Source organism: Haliaeetus albicilla, chromosome 23 (genome assembly GCF_947461875.1).
Source record: "Haliaeetus albicilla chromosome 23, bHalAlb1.1, whole genome shotgun sequence".
Taxonomy (NCBI): Eukaryota; Metazoa; Chordata; class Aves; order Accipitriformes; family Accipitridae; genus Haliaeetus; species Haliaeetus albicilla.
The window spans coordinates 10,792,067-10,809,081 of NC_091505.1; positions in this window are offsets into that span (position 1 = coordinate 10,792,067).

A 17,015-nucleotide genomic window follows, 5' to 3' on the forward strand; every position below is an offset into this window, starting at 1 on the left:
CTCACAAATAGAACCCATAATTCATTTTTTCCCAGAGCTGCAGATTCTGCAGACTAAATTACCAGAGCACATTTTGTCAATAAAGCTTCTGTTTGGTGGGGGAAGGAGGGGAGATTTAAGTAAAGTAATATGAAATGCAAGCCATTTTTTGTGTCAGAGGTCGTTCATTTGCTTCAATATTGCTTTTATTCTATTTATACATTCGCTAAACAATGATTATTATGGAAAGCCCATGGTTAATCACTGCATTACATTTAAAATGTTTTACATTTTGTTGCAGACTCTTACACTTGCGAATCTTTAGAGTTATCTTGAACAGTAAACTGTCCTTTTGCACTGAATCCCTGACAATCTATTAGTTCAGCTGTGCATTTACTGAAAGATAAAGGCTTTCTTTTGTGAGCAGTGGGAAAGCCACAAAGGCGGCAAACAAAAATCATCCATATTCTGCAGTCCTAAACCAAAAGACTTGTCGCTTCCTGAGCCAGAATTGCCCAGCACAGATGCAGGCAGCCAGTGAAACCTTCTGCATGGGAAGTTATATGGGACTAATTTGTGTCCTACACCAAGTTTCCAACACTGCTCTTCTCGCCAGGGCTTGAAGTGGGATTACTGTGCTCTGTGTTCAGTATAATATATAGTATCTATTTGTAAAAAATACAACCTAGTGATAAAATGCTTGCCTAGGGAGTGGGATAGAGTGGTCTGGACTCTTTGCAGCTTGCAGTGATTTACAATCATTTCTGCTGTCCAGAAAAACAGGCAATCATGATAGGGGAAAAAAATACAGTCTACCCTTTGCTCTCCCAGCCCTGACATTTAGGTGGATGCTCAGATAAGGGTCCCACTAGGTTGCAACTAACCTTCCCCATGAGACAGCGCTCCATGAGGGGGGAGAGAGGCTGAGAGCTGGGAAGGGGAGCAGGGCAAAGGGGCCATGCTACAGCACGTTTAGCTCTGTTTTGGGGTTAGAAAGCATTGCAGTGCCTTCCTTGTGGAGAAGTTGCTATAACCCTGGGGAGGCTCAGAGCCTGCCTTCTTCCCTCATTTCCCCCTCCTCTGATTAAAACCTGCCTGCTTTTTTCCTTGCAGTGGAAATTAGCAGCTGTGAGCAGTCCTAATTTTCACCAGCGGGAGAAGAAGTCATTCCCCACCCCAGACTGTCCCAAGGGGGGTATATGGCTCAATTTGCTGCAAGCATGCTAGCAATTAGCATCACCTATATAGGGGAATAGGTGCTAAGTCAGTGTTAGTTTGAGAAAGGAGAGGAATGAAAAAGATTACCACTGAACAGGAATATTCAAGCCTGGACACTACTGGGAGGGGATGTGAATAAAATTTAACTGGTCCAGATCTGTCCAAAACACTATCACATAGTATTATGGTACTTTAATATCAGCTAGTACTTCTTTTCTTTAAATTCGTAGTTAACAAATACACAGGTGATTGTTGTCAACTGAAGAAATAATAGTGTCATTGAAAAGCACTTTTTTAAAATGAAGAGTTGTAGAATGACAACAATATAATGGGATTACTGTTCATGAGAATTACAGACTGTGAATTATAAATGAGAGAACAATGGAAAATATAATGTGTTTTTAAAAATGGAAAATGTAATAAATGAAAGGGGAGCAAAAAGTTTCTAATTGATCGTTTTCCCAGAGATCACTCAGAGCAGCTCTCACGAAGAACAACCTATCTTTGATGAGGATGCAATTAGTGTATGTTCAGTCTCTGCAACAGTCCCTCACAGCTACAGCAGCGTATACATCTGTAGATCCATGTTATTGCTCACTCTTGGGCTTATCTCCATCCGGACTTGAAACCCCGCTTAGAATATGTCCTCTCTTCACAGTATGGGAATCATGCTGCCTAGGCTATTTTATTGCCTTAAGCTAACCTCTGAATTGATGGGTCTCTAGACCACCGTGGAAGTGACCTGATGATAATACTTTTGCCTTATCAAAGCATTTATAAAATCAGATTTAACTAGATAGCTAGACAGTGAAATATTCAGTATTCTAAGGGAGTTTCTTAATCTACTGTCACTCTTTACTATGATTGAAGCCTATGTAATTTGATTAGCCATTTAAAACTTTAGTACATAATATATAAAAATTACCAGTGAGCTGAAAACACTGGAAATGTTCACAAGAACCAGAAAAGCAGGCTGGGAGCTGTGGGCCTTCTGTCCACAGAAATTAGTAACTGCTGGCAGTTGGAGTCTAGCCTCCAAACTTCTAGCAAAGAGTAACTTCATTTACATGTGCTGATGCCTCCTGAGAGGCCCTTACACTGACCTTATGTAGTGCTTTTGAGCTCTATCTTTATGTTTAAAAAAAAAAAAAAAAGCTATTATCTTTAAGCTTGTTGCTTTTTTATCAGGGAAAGTTTTAATGAGAAAGTTTAACTCTTCAATGTTAAGTTTTCTACTAATGAGGTGAAAGTGCTTTTTCCTCTGCAAGCAGTTTCTGTTATCTGGTACTCCTGCACTAGGGGGTAGGATCCATGCATAGTGCTATCCTGCTTTTGTCTTTTAAAAAAAAAAAAAAATCTAAGAAGTTACTGACTACTATAGCATTTGTATTCTGTGGGCACAGTTAAAATAGACACAAGAGCTATGTGTTGTTTCTGTAATTTCAGAATTGGAATAGATATGCTCAGCCTTTCTGCTATAATGTATGCTGTTTCAGTAAGTGAGACAATTTATGATTCAAAATAATACATTTGACAACATAAGTGAGTAGTCTGGGTCACGTCTAGTAACTTGAGCATGTATTCTTGCTCATTGTTATAAAAAACCCCCAAAGCTAGTTAAGAGATCAGCATATATTCCTGGCATGCTGGCTATTTTTACATGCTGGCTGTTTTTATTTTACAGGCCTATCATGAGCTGATATGGTAGTCACTTTTTTTCCTACTGAGTGAATAAATTACAAGTCCTGAAGCAGTGCATGGTATGCTGTAATTCTTGGCCATAAGACCTATGAGATATGTTTAAACTGAATCATCCACTACTCGGAGGAGTGATGGTTTGTTTTATAGCCGTCTTGTTCTTGTACACAGTAAACCACTGATATAGACTATGAAGACAAGGGCATATGCCCCATATTCTGGTCTTTTTTCTGAGTCTTGCATGTACTTTTGTCTGTGCTGTGGGACTCCTCACACCTCACACATTCAGGACCAACTAGGTCCTGTCATTAATAGTGGTAGTTTTTCTCCATTCTATATTTTGAATATTAGAACTCTGATAATTTCTAGTAATGTTTGTGCCTCTAAAGCAAATTTAAATATGTATTTCATACTCAAACCCATTTTTTAAGATGTTATTGTTCCTCCTAACAGCTCATTCCCTATCTGCCCAGAAACTGTTTTTCTTCTTCCAGACAGACTCTACTCTTCCGACCTCCTATTTACTCAGTCACCTTGTAAATGCAGAGCATTACTGTACAGAGAAAGCACAGCTTTTTCACTGACTCTATGACTTTGACAATTGCACTTACTGTAATTTTTCTTCTCTCCTGTCCATCTTGAAAGATCCAGCAATATTATTTTATCCATTATGTGACCTTCTTACTTGACATTCCTTTGTCTTTGCTCTAAAGCCAGGCATATAGAACTGAACAAGGCTGGGATATATGGGAGACGCGAGGCCAGGATTGTTCCACGTAGATCACAAAGCAGATGTGTCTGGGAAGCTGTGGTCTGTAACACTGCATTAAAGACAATTGCATTGCATGTCTGTCTAAATGCTAAAGAATAACACAAATGCTCATGACTTCTTCATATGTAAAACTATCTTTCATTCATAAAAGCAAGGCGACACAAAACATCTTTTTATACTCATGGTGTATATTATGATTGAAAAACCCCCACCCTCAAAACCACTAATCCCCACCCTAGACTTTGCAGGGTTTCTACTAGTGAGTAGTATGCTTTATAATTTTGTGTGACAAACTGTTTTCATGTATTTAAATATAATGTCTGTCTAGGTACTGATTTTATTTTCCTGTTTAATTTATTCTCCAGATTCTCTGGCCTTCAGTCAATGCACTGGTTGATTAAATTATTATCCCAGTAATGAGATTTGACACAATCTATGCCAGTTACCTATGTGACCTGCTAAGTAGGTTAATTGGCAACCCTGAATAATTATCAGCCACCTCATCTTGCTGACTGAGAGTTTGACAAGAAATGAAACATAAAGATGCTGAAAAAGACATAGTTTTTCATTTCAACTTCTGAAGTGTTTCAAAGAAGCCTGTTAACTAGTAGCTTATTAATAAAATGCAGCAGTTAAAAAATATCTTGTGAACATTTTGGTTGTATAAAAATATAGATGTTTGTTCATGTGCATCATCATGTCTTCGTAGGAGAAAAAGAAGTCTGTGGCATATTAGATAAACAGGTCCCTCTATTCTGCAAATTACTTGTCTAAGTGAATTGTTGCATCCTCAGAGAGCAAGCTCAGAAGCAAGGAAAATTCAAGAAGTCCAAGTGATATTTGTGGTGACATTGCAAGAATCATGTTTTAATGCTTTTCTGTGAAACCTTGAGCACTAGAAATTAACTTTATTGTTCAATGAAAGCTGTGATTCTTCTATTCCCATTTCTCAGGAAACAGAGTTAAGAAAAATAAATATTATGGTACCTAGTGACACTGACATGTATATCTATCTATCTTTTCTACCTTGTTCATTTCTGGAAAGCCAAAATTATATTTCTTTCTGCCCTAGAAAATAGAAGATTGGAACTTAGAAAGGAAGCAGAATGGAATCCTAAGGATGAGAAGATGGGGAAAAATATGTAAGATTTAAACTTGTGGCCTTTTCACAAGTTAATCAGCCCAAATTAGTGGTTAGTACCATGGACTTAGTCAGAATTCTCCCAAAGTCATTCCTCTGCCGTGGCCAGAAATCCCACCAAAACTTGTGGTAGAAAGAACAATCAAAGAATCCATTTCTTGTTATCAGCAGTTAATGACTGCAACATGAAGTGCCTTCACAGAGACACTTTGGAGAGCCCCGTTTGTGCTCCTGGGGTGAGAGGAAGAGCGGCTCTGCCCCATCCTTGGGCATCCTTGGGCACAGCTTTCTGCCCTGAGCTGGTCCTTCTCCACTGTGGCCCCGCAGCCTGCAAGCACAGGCACTGCTAATCAAATCACACTAATAAGCATTAAGTGCATAGTAATTTCGGCCAAGTTAAATCTGATTATCATGCGCCACCTCTCACAAAATATTAGTCCAGTTTTCCAGAAATTAAAAGCTTGCAGAGTCCCAATGTCACATCCCTTCCGGCTGCCATCGCCGCTCCTCTTCCTTCAACCTCTGCGTGTGCAAAAATGTGTTTCCATTTCTAAGCACGTGCCATAATGGAAAGCAGAGTGTGCACTTTTCTGTGTCCAGAAAAAGGATTCTTCAAGTAGATACCCAATCCAAAGCCATTCAATCTTTCAGTCAGTTGACTTATGGGCTTTGGAGTGGGGCAATATAATTCAAGAGAGGATCCTGGCTACGATGAAATAACTCAAACCTGAGCCTCAGCAAGGGAGCAGAGCTAAGATTCAGAGAGAGCAACTCACATGTTAAAACCGAACATATGCTCAAGTGTTTTTCTGGATCATGGCCATATTGAACTATAATGACCTAAATGGATTTACTCCCCAGACAAATTTACCCATCACTTTCCTCCTACCCACACATACATTTGCACCTCAGCTAATCACTTATGTGTCTTCCTGTTTCCTACATGCTACTTTTACTGAAAACTTTATGGCTTGTTTAATATGTTCTAAGCATGGCTTTATTTACTCTCTTGATTTCCTCTATGATTCATCAACAGGGCTTTTTTACCCCTACCCAAAGGATTTCAATTTTATTGTACAAATTTAATCAAAGCAAAATTGTTGATGCTTATTAAAGAAGCTGTGCTGTTTCTTTGTGATCCTGCATCTTGTCCTCCTCCCCATGAAAAGATGAAGAAGGTGCTGAATATGCACATCAAGTGAAACTACTGTCTACAAATGGCAGAAATAATATCTTTCAGCTCTCTGCCTGTGACTTTTTTTTGCTAGTATGTGGTCCTGATGTCTAAAATTATAGCCATTTAGACGTCAGGCAGCAGGGGAGAAAAAAAAATAGAAAAGCAGAGGTATTATAATAAAATAGCAAAGAACTGATGTCTTGGTGATAGTTATAAGGTCTTTTATTCCTTAAAAATAGCACAGCTTTATAACATTTTCATCATACCTGATAGAAAATTAAGGGCTGCTGATATTTTGCAACTCATTACTCACTGCTTGTTGATTACATAAGTGTTTTTGACTGAAGGACCAGTGTAAGGTCCTGTCAGAAGCTAAGCTGACATGACTTCTGTCTTTCCTTTTTATTGCGATAGTCAATAGCTCAGTTGTAAGGAATAGAATTGCTCTTTGTGACTGTATTAGACATTCTTTTGGGAGAGCTAGCTAAAATTTGAGAGCAGAAAAGCATTTCTGGAAAAAAAAAAAACAACCCCGCATGCCAGACAAATCAATAATAAGTGGATGGAGCTGAATGTGAGACTTTTGGGTTGGGTTAGAACCTAAATCAAGACAGTATTGACTCTCTAAAGCCTGTATTTTTAGAGGTGGCTTTATCAAAATCAGTATTGTCTTCTCGCTTTATTTGAAATCTTCCATGCATTTGTGTAAGCAAATCCATTCTACAATGATATTTCTTTTCTTCAGCTAAAGTCTTCTATTTGGTATGTGTGACCTGTGTACTGTGGCTCTATGTAAATTAACAAAAGGTGGATTGTATGTGATAACTCTCACCAGTGTTCTCTACTAATGACATTTGCGGAGGAAATGAAATATCTATGTAAATTCTTCAGTGCATAAATTATGCACAACTCATATATAAGTTCTCTACAAGCTGTTCACCATTACCTCAGAAATAATTCTTTTATTTTCTGGAAAAAGGATACAAGCATACACTGATCATCAGAATGTGAAAGCATAAACTGTGGGCATTAATGATCTAATGCTTTGCATTTATGCAATTTCCCATCCAAGATCTTATTGTATCCAATATTACATTCTTTAAATGCACCACACCTTTCTGAAAAGTAGATGTTTGTATACCAGTTTTGCAGATAAAGCTGCAAGGGCAAATGCAGATTTTACCTGTCTGTGCTCTGAGCTAGGAATGAATCTTGTGATCCTGCATTTGGCTAAAACACTTGGGCTGATCCTGACTGTTAGGAAAGCTCAGTGGAGCTTAATAGCTTAGGCACAGTTATATGGTTCCTGTTCAGAACTAGCTTGTGGTGGCCATTTCAGAGTGTGCCTAGGGAAAGCCTGTCTCTTTGTGCACCTGCCTATCTAGACTTGCCTTAAACAAATTTGAAGATGAGACTTCTGTGTCTTTGAATGTTTAGAGTGGAGATGATGCAGTATTAGCTTGCTATAAAGCCACTCAAAAATCTGAACCTAGTCTCCAAAGTTAAACCATCAAGCACACCATTCCCAGGTCCCTGTCTTCTGCAGGTTTTAGGATGAAAAAGCATTGCTAATATTTTGATTAACTGTTTCATAGAGCAAAACCACTGCATTCCCAGTAAGCGCATTATGCTAGAAAAAGGCATCTATCACAGGTAACATTTCCTAACTCCCAATGCCTCTGATTTTTGCTTGTGCTACCAGTCTTCCCTTATCTATCTCATAAGTACTCCGTGTGTAGTATTTATGAGATAATATCCAGGTATGATGTTTAATCTCTTATCAGGAAAGAAAAAACACAATGAACCTACTCAGCCATTCCTTCTGAATAGTGCTTTGACGATCCAATTTTCCATCCCTTGATATGACCAAATTATTACTTCAGCAAAACTGGTAGCCTGCAGTGCCAGCACACACACAGCTGAAGTGATAATAATAGTTCGTTTTACACATATATACGCACATCCTCCAAATTGCATTCCTAAGAATAGAGGTTAGAAAACCTATTTGATAATATGAGAGTGAAAGGGGTTTTTTGTATGATCAATATACACATATGGTTTGATGCTTGGTTTTGATTGCATCTGCTTCTACAGGAGATAATGTATATTTAAGTGTGTAGAATAAGTATATTAAATACTAGCCCTGTGTTTCCGATAAAATAAAAGTTCTGAATTAATAGATGTGTTTTCCATTATTTTTTCCATAAATTTTAATGTCTCAGAGTTAACATCAAAATTCTTCCTGAGTTGGAAGAAATAAATTCACCCTTCTGGGTAAAACATTCCCTATAGAACTGGTGAAATTCAAGCTTTAAATTTGTATGCATTGTAAAATACAGTTCACTGCAGCATGATAAAATGTTTAACAGAAGATAGGTAGAATACACGAATGCTTGAGGGACTGGAGACTACCTCAATAAAGTGTGCTTGTAATTGTAGTTTAGGTAAGTTGTAAAGGTAGAAAAAAATTAAATGGTTTATAGATATATAAAAATGAAGTTCAATAATGAAGCATTCATTGCAGGTAGCGGAGGTCAGAAATGTAATGACCGCATCTTTTCCTGATGGAATGCTTTATAAACATTTCTGAGAGTATGTCATATCATGGGATGTTTCCGCCAGGGTACTGAAAGTGCAGAAACTCTCTTCATAAAGAAAAACTGCATAGGCAATCACCCTGGTTTCCCAACAGCTTGCCCTCTAAGACTAAAATTTGCTTAAGGAAAAGTTCGGTAAGAAGGCAGATTTGGTGTCTGAGGCCCACAGAGCAAGGGGCTGGGCAGAAAGAACTCTTCAGCTTTCCATAGCTTCCTCTGCCCCACACTGAATACCAGTTATTGCCCCTGTGCCGTCTCTCCGTTTTGCGGGGCCACTTCTATGAGGCAGATCAATGGATTGATCCCCATTAAGAGTAACCAGTCAGAAAGATCCATTAACAGGCTGAAAGTAAGTAATTTCATAAAATAAATCAATTTGCACCACCAAAGGAACTATTAAAATCTGATGGGGAATCTCACAGTTTGGGCTTGAAAAAAATAGACCCTAAGAGGTCTGATACTGAACAGCAATGATTTCATTAAATAGCAATAAACAATTGTTATCTCTTGTTTGCAGTTTAGGAATCCCTTTGGTTCCTGAGAATACAAAACAAGCCCAATAGCTAGCAAGGTACCTTTGCTATGCTTTACATATACATAAATAATCTGGACTGAATAGGGCACTGTCTAGCTTTATAGAACAACCAATAAGAGTAGAAAATAGCTATAATCCTAATGAATACATTTTGACCACAATCAATTTCTTCTTGTGTGCGTGACAGATGAAGATCAAATTACTGATACACGTGACAACGTGAGAAGCAAATAGTCCCATTAATATATTTTGCCAATGTTCATAAATCAATGCTTCCCAGAACTCCATCCCTGTCAAGTAAATAACTTTTTGCTTCCTATTAAATACAGAGAGTACAGGTTACTATGGTGATCGACAGAACAGAGAATAAACTCTGATTCATCATAATTGCTACATGCTAGAGGAAAAAAATATCTGAACATCATCTTGCAGTTTCAAGCTGGATCTCTGAAAAATACTTCGAGAATATAAAATGATTTGATGATGTCCAAACAACACTGGGTGAAGTATCACAAGAATGGAAGTGTTGCAGCAGTGTGCCCCTTCAAATAGAAGTGTTTCAGGTCTGAAACATTTTAAAACTCATGATCAGAAACCTTAGGGGGTTTGTCCTTTTATTCTAATCAATGAAACAGGTAGAATGGTGACAACTGCAAAGACCTGTAGAGAAATACTATGGGCCACATTGTCATGCATGTACATCTTCGTCTGGGTCATGGACACCCTTGCCTTTGCCTGTCATGTACTTTCAGCGCCCTGTAGTTTTCAATCCTATTTACTCTGCTTTTTATGTTCAAAGGGCTGAATCATTGACATTGGGCAGCCACTGAGCAGGCACTGCTTTGATGCCAGGGTTTTGGAGGTTTCACTCTTTTGATAAGAAGGACACCAATGCTTTTACTTGCACTTATTTGCATTCACTGTTGACTTTGCATTACCAAGGCTTAAGAAAGTAATGAAGTAACATTTACATCTGCTTTCTCAGTAATCTACACTTTAATATATGTAATCAACACTAGTTTTTCAAATACATACAATTTCACAGCGCAAATTAAATGCAATGCTATAGTTATTTCTAGTCATTCCCAGGGCTAGTTTCTAGTAATGAAACACAAGTTTGATTAATGTAGCTTTATCACAGTACAAATCAGATCTTCCTGTTGGTCTTCACAGTGTCATTGAAATGGTTTAGAAGCAAGGAAGGCAGCACTAGAGCTAACACAACTGGGTGGACCTAGGAAAGAGCCACTTGTTGCATAGCTTTAAATTGTGTGCCATTTGTTTTTAAATATTTCAGCTTCTTTTAGCCTCAGTACCACATCGGTTCTACAAAATATCCAAATGAATTAAAACAGAAAGATCACCTAGTAGTTTGTATACTGACCTTAAGAACTCAACTCTGCCAAGTCACCAAAATGTCTATTCACATTCATTAAGACCTGAAGAGCAGCTTTGAGAAGTCTGTTTTTCCTACTGTATCCATTCAGTCTAAGTAATAGTATCTCTTCCTGCTACCCCGATAGATTTCTGAAAGGGATAATAACCTACTTTTTAATCGTAAGTCTGCACAGGGGATTTAGTGAAAGTGATTAAAAAAAATTATGGTCCATGTAAGATGCTTCTAACTAGTGCCCACTCTGGAGGTTTGGAGCCCTACACAGTTATTATATACTGGTCCCTTTCTATCACTGTTATCTCTAGTTCCAAGCATTGTCTCCCCAGACATTCATGGTAGTGAATTTAAGTCACACAAAACTTGTGCAGCATGGAAGTCTTCTACAGTTTTTACAGTTCAAAAGAACATGCCTGTGTGTTCACAAATAGATGAAGACTTTCCCTCAAAAGGATTAGAAGCATGAGATTCAAAGGCTAGTGAAATCCAGAGCCCAAAGCTTTTATCATTTGATGACATTACAGAGGATATTTCCTTCCCAGCTGCATCGTGCTTACCACTAGTATACAAGTTCTGAGCTAGGGTAGCTCCACTTTGATACCTGTGAGAGAATTGCAGGCTCTCTCTGACATGGTGTCTCTTCCATAAATCTAAGGCGGGGGGAGAGGGGAGAGAGAAACAGAGGGAAAGAGATAATATCTTTCACATTTCATGTGATTGGCAGCCTTTCCTGAATTTCTTAAGGGCTTCAGGACAATGTAAGAATATTTGGGTTTTTTTTCCTTAGAAGTCATGCTGTAATTCAAACAAAAATCAATTCAGCAAAACCCTCTGATTTATGCCTTAGATTGGACCTTATAATCTAGCTGTATAATCTATGAACCCGGTAATTCAGAAGGTAACAAGTATCCTTCTTATTCTGCACATGTCCATTACTAAGTAGCTCTTGTTTCATAACCTTTAACTAATTGGTGTCACTCTGGTGTCATTCTCTTAACCCATCACTTCTTCCTACCATGGGTGCCTTTTGTCTTTAAAATGCCATATTAAATATCATCAGCATTTGCAATCTTCTGGACAGAGCATTTAAAATCAAAATAGTAGTGGCAAATATATATAGACACTAAAATGGAACTTATTCAGTGAAAATCTATATGGATGAACAATTAACTGCAGTACCAGCTCTTCTCTAACCCAAATGTCATTCTGCATTATGGCCTGGCTGATATGACTGCACCACAACTGAACCACAACCTCTAAAAGCACCAGCCATTTCAATTACACCTTTATTAAAAAAAAAAAAAAAAATCCAGCAAACTCCTCAAAACTTAGTTGCCCACTAACAGCTTTTAATAAAGTGCTCTGAATTTTATGTGTATGACTAATACCTGTGTGTGACTAATAACTTCTGTTGCAACAGTATAATCATTCCTGCTAAGTGTGTTTTTTGAATTGAAGAAACATCTGGATAATGGGGACCTGAAGAACTACTGAGGCTAAATCTCTTGTGGCTCATGAGCCTCAGCTTTTTATGGGATGAATATGCCCCAAACTCGTGTAGATACAAATGCCTGTGTAATACTCTGGCAGTGCCTCCCTAAACTCTATTCTACATAAATATTTATGCCTTCCTATTTTTATGTGGCATGACTGTGGAAAGCAAATGTAGTAAGAATATGAACATGCCCACAAATGACTCAGTTTTCATCTCAGAAAGTAATCTAGTAATTCCCATGTTACTCCAACATTAGTAAAAGTTCAGACAATCAACAACTGTCACTTGTACCAAACTGTAGACAGAATATATACTTAAACCCCTGGATTAAATTTTAAATCCAGTTCTTAGTTTTGCTACTAAGTTTTGTTCTCTGTGAATTTGATCAAGAGATTTGTTCTTCCAACTCTGCCGCTCTAAACAAATACAGATTTCCCAGTTATACAAGCAGCAGAGGCTACACACATAAATGAAGGGAAGGCAATCAGGCACGATGGGAAGTCAGATGCAAGGTCTGTTAACAAAAATCTGGATCAGTTTGACCACACTATCTTCAGGGGCTGCTCTTATTAATTTTTGTTCTGTATTACATTCTCCAGTAGAAATTATAGGGGAAGAAAATCATAAAGAATTCTAATAAAGAACATTTGATGAGGCAAGTTGGTGCCCTAGTGAGAGATTTCAATGACAGTGATTTCTTACCAGGGATAAGCTTCAAAGCAAGGGCTGTGCACACTGTTTCAGGTGTAGAAACTGACACTTTTTGGAAGGAACAAAAATCTGTCAGCTGCTGAAACTTGAGCTCAAGATGGGTTTGCTATGAATGGAGATAAAGGTAGACAGACCAAAGTTTTTAAGCAGACCTGCTCCTTTGTAGCTTTCTATGTCAAAGCAGGCATGCAGATCCAGGACAAAAATGTTTTAACAATGACTTTCCATGCAAGGAACTTCAGCTTAAAAGTCACACGGCCCCCAGATAACTGTGAGGATAAACCGCAGATGCTGGTGCATCGGACCACGGGGTTTAGCTGTTCTACCTAGAACACTGGATGTGTTCAGCGTCACGAACACTGGCTGCGTTCAGCGTCACACTTCCCTGGGGTGAGGATGAGCAGCACCAACCTCTTGCCAGCAGCCTGAGAGAGCGTTTGCTTCTGCTGCCACACTGTCAGCCTTTCTGTCCAGCCTCCTCCCTTTTACTAGCTCAGAGATCACCGGCTGCAGTTCTGTCAGTACTTCACTGGCTCAGGAAAGCCTGTAGCACCGAGGCAAAAAGAATGGCTTTTTGTTTCCCTGGTTGTTCAGTGTTGCTTCCTTGGTGCACTTGGAAGGGGCGTTAGTCTAAAAGGCAACTTTGCTCTCTGGCTGTGTGCTGGTGGGACTTCAGGAATCAGTTAGGGACAGCTGTTTCACTACTGTCAGTCTCTTGAGGAGACACATTTTTAATTTGAATGGCAGGAATGCCTTTTTTGCTCTGCCTTGTTTGTAAGTCCCTGGAAACTTTTCTCGCACATGACTTTTATTCCTTATTTCCAGCATGATCTCCTTCAATGAGCACTTGAACTTTTGCCTACCTGATGAATCCAAAATCATGCCCCAGGTTATTGTTAAGGCTCAGTATGGCCTGAAGCTGGGGGTGTTGCACCAGTCGGCATCGGCAGTATCCTGAATCTTGTAGCTCAGGTTCAGAGGAACACCTCAGATTCAGAGGAACACCCTCCCCCCACCGGCTTACATCTATCCTTCCTTTTGCCTTTGATTGTTGTGGACTAAACATGTTCTTAGGTAGCAAAGGAACATTTTTTTCTTTCCTTTCACCATTCCTAAGGTGCCTGAGCCTCCATTCATCAGGAACTCAGTAGATGCTATCAAGATTCTACACTGCATATACATACGTAAGCCACCAGTTTCCTAGAACCCAAGAGACCTGAAGCACAGATGGTTCAGGGATGTCTGCTCGAGCCCACTCTTCTTACCTATTAGTGCCCATACATTAATATTATAACAAAGTGCCTTTCCTAGTATATGGGGTAGCTGAGATATGGCCACATAGCACGCTTGCTACCTTGCAGCCGCCATCCCAGAGTAAACCCAAAGAGTTCACTTCTCTCTCACACCTTCTGCACAGTGTACGTACCACAGAGCACACCAAAGGGGCATCTTCACGGAGCAGTTGATATGCTTTAAGCTTACTCCTTATCAACTCCTTAGCACTGTAGCAGAATGAATGCGCTTAGGCCAGTTATCTCTTGAGTGTCCTGCAGCCTAATTTTTTGTGCTTTGCAAATGCATGGAGTGTTTAACCAAGTAAAGCAGAAAAGTGTCCACTTTGATTTTTTTTCAGAGCAACTCTCTTGACAGCGAAACACCTGTAGTAAATTGGCTCGAAATACCTAGATGGTTTGAAACTAGCCCTTTCATCCCACTACTAACGTTTGCAAAATAATCATCCTCTTTTCTCTTCTGACACACAAATAACTGTTGTTGTATTTCACATTGTCTTGATCAAGAATGAATGTTAATTTTCTAAAATGTAATTTAAATGCAATTAGAGAGAAATGCTATTAAAAATCCTATTAAAAATGACAGAAGTTCCAATTTTACATTACCAATTTTAGAATACTTAAATTAAAAAAACCATGCAAGTTCAAAAACTGTACCCAAATAAATTACATTTTAACAGTGAAACTAATAATATTTCTATTTAGTTGTTAATATTAATTCACTAAGGATGAATTTCACCATGAGTGAAAAATTCTGCAATCATGTTGCTTTGTATTAAACTCCAGTGAATACCTTCTTCCTGCTTTGTAACAACTGATGTTGATGCAGGAGGAGAAAAAAAGGAACAGTTAGTTTCTGGAGTGATCTGTCTATATGGAGAGCTGCATTTAATTAATGAGAAGCTCATTTATTACTGAGCTCCTAGAACACTTTTGATAGGATTATAAGGAACATTCCAATAAATACTCTATTGCGCTTCAAGCAGGAAATAATGAGCTTTCAGTTTTCTTCAGTTTTGACTAAAATAAAGAAAAACAGTCCTGGTAGAAGGAGAATCTGAATGTCTACTTCAAAACACCATTATATGCTTAGCAAAAACTGAAAAAAAAAGAGAGGTGGGTGGACTCTGAACTTGAGACCTCCTCAAACTGTTCATGAACAGACTTTTGTGGTTGATTCATTGCAACTTCTTAACCTGATGGTCTAAAGAGGATGTCTGGAGCTCAGCTGTGTATGCTTACAAGGTGCTAAGCAGCTCCTGTGCTGTCCTGAATAGGTGGACCTCAGTGCTGGAGCCCCTGGGGTCAGGGAAGCAGCCATTCCAACCTCCTCTCCTGTCCTGGCTGGCAAGGACTGAACGATATTTTCACTCCATTTTCCTAAATTCCTTGGCAAACAGCTGAGAAGTCATCAATGAGCAGGGATCTACCCACAAAAGTGCCAGTTCTGTTCCTCCTGCCTGGTACTAAAGGCAAGCCTCAGAGTGTGAGTCTCAGACTAGTTCCAGCCTTGTTCTGCTTCTCTCTTAGGAAAGATGGTAGCATAATATCCAGGATTATTTTTAATGAAGACCGGGCAGGAGATGATTAATCCACCACAAAGTCTATGATTTATGTGATATCAAGGAAAGTAATCTGTATGAAGATGTCCATTTTATATTCCATTGTCTCATATCTGTCATTTATTTATTCAGGTCCTGTAAGACAGACAAAAGCCTAAATAAAAGTATAGATCCATACAAAAGTAGAGATTGCCAATAACTGTCTTTAATCAGAAAAATGGTAATTTTTGAAATTGCTACTTATTTCTTCTCTAGTTTTGACATACTTTCCATTTGGTAAGGAAGTAAAGAAGTTCCCCCCCCCAAAATCCTGTACATATTTCCTAAGAGTAGCTTTTATTCAGTACCTGTCTTGGTTTTATTATGCATTCTATCATTTCAGCACAGCTGGGCTGCGGCAGAGCAACTCCACAGCCCTGTGCCAGCCCAGCCCGGTCTGTGTCACACACTTGGCTGTCGCTCACGGCTGTGACGTTCTGACGCAGCCCCGCAGGATTTAGTGTTTCGAGGACCCTGTCAGAGAAGGGATATTTATGCCCAGAGGAGAGGGAAGGTTGTAGATGAGAAGGTTTCTAATGCATGGCTTTCACTCACAACCCCAATCTGCTTGTGTTTAATGTCCCTGAGTGGAAATGTTCCGGCGAAGGCACCTTCTTTCACCTGAGGGCGAATGAATGTGTTATAACAATGCTAGAATTCTTCTGAGCAGCCAGGAGGTCAGAAGGGAGGTCTTCATTTCAGAAAGGGAAATATGATTATACTGCTCATTGGACGACTCCTTTGACTCCTTTGATTTCTTTGCAGGAGCTATGGGAGGTCCCCTGCTGCCAGGATCCTTCAGAGGCCTTGGTCTCAGTAATGTCACTTAGATGACAAGACAGCTTGGAAGCAACAATTGCTCCTTTGAACTGAGCATTCAACCACACATTCAGGATTTTGCAGGGTGTTTTGCTTAGAAGAAATATGTGATGAAGGCCAGTGGCTCTTTGAGGCAGACCTATGATTTTTTTTCAGAGAACACAGACCTGTTTCCCTGAATGCTGGAGGAATCAAACAAGAAGCAGCAGCATCTTTGCTCACAGCTTCTGCCTTTATATGCTGGTCTGCCAGGCTGAAAAGTCCTCTCACGTGCTATTTCTCTCCAGCTTTTCTCAAGTCTGCACTACAGATAAGTAGAGGTGTGGGCTCCCTCTGTCTCAGGCACGTATGGGTACACAAGCACATTGTTTCCAGAAAAACAATATCCTCTGCCTCTATCTAGAGTGACTCTCATGTGGCTTTGTTTTGGGCAGGAAATGTGCTGACAGCTTATTCCAGCACCTTTCATCACTAATGGTTGTTATGCTCTCCAGTTTTAACTCAAAGCTGTTGTAATAATTATTACAGGAACTGCCCTGGGCCACCGTTTGCAAACATGCTGAAAGTAAGTCCCCAAACTGTGGAAT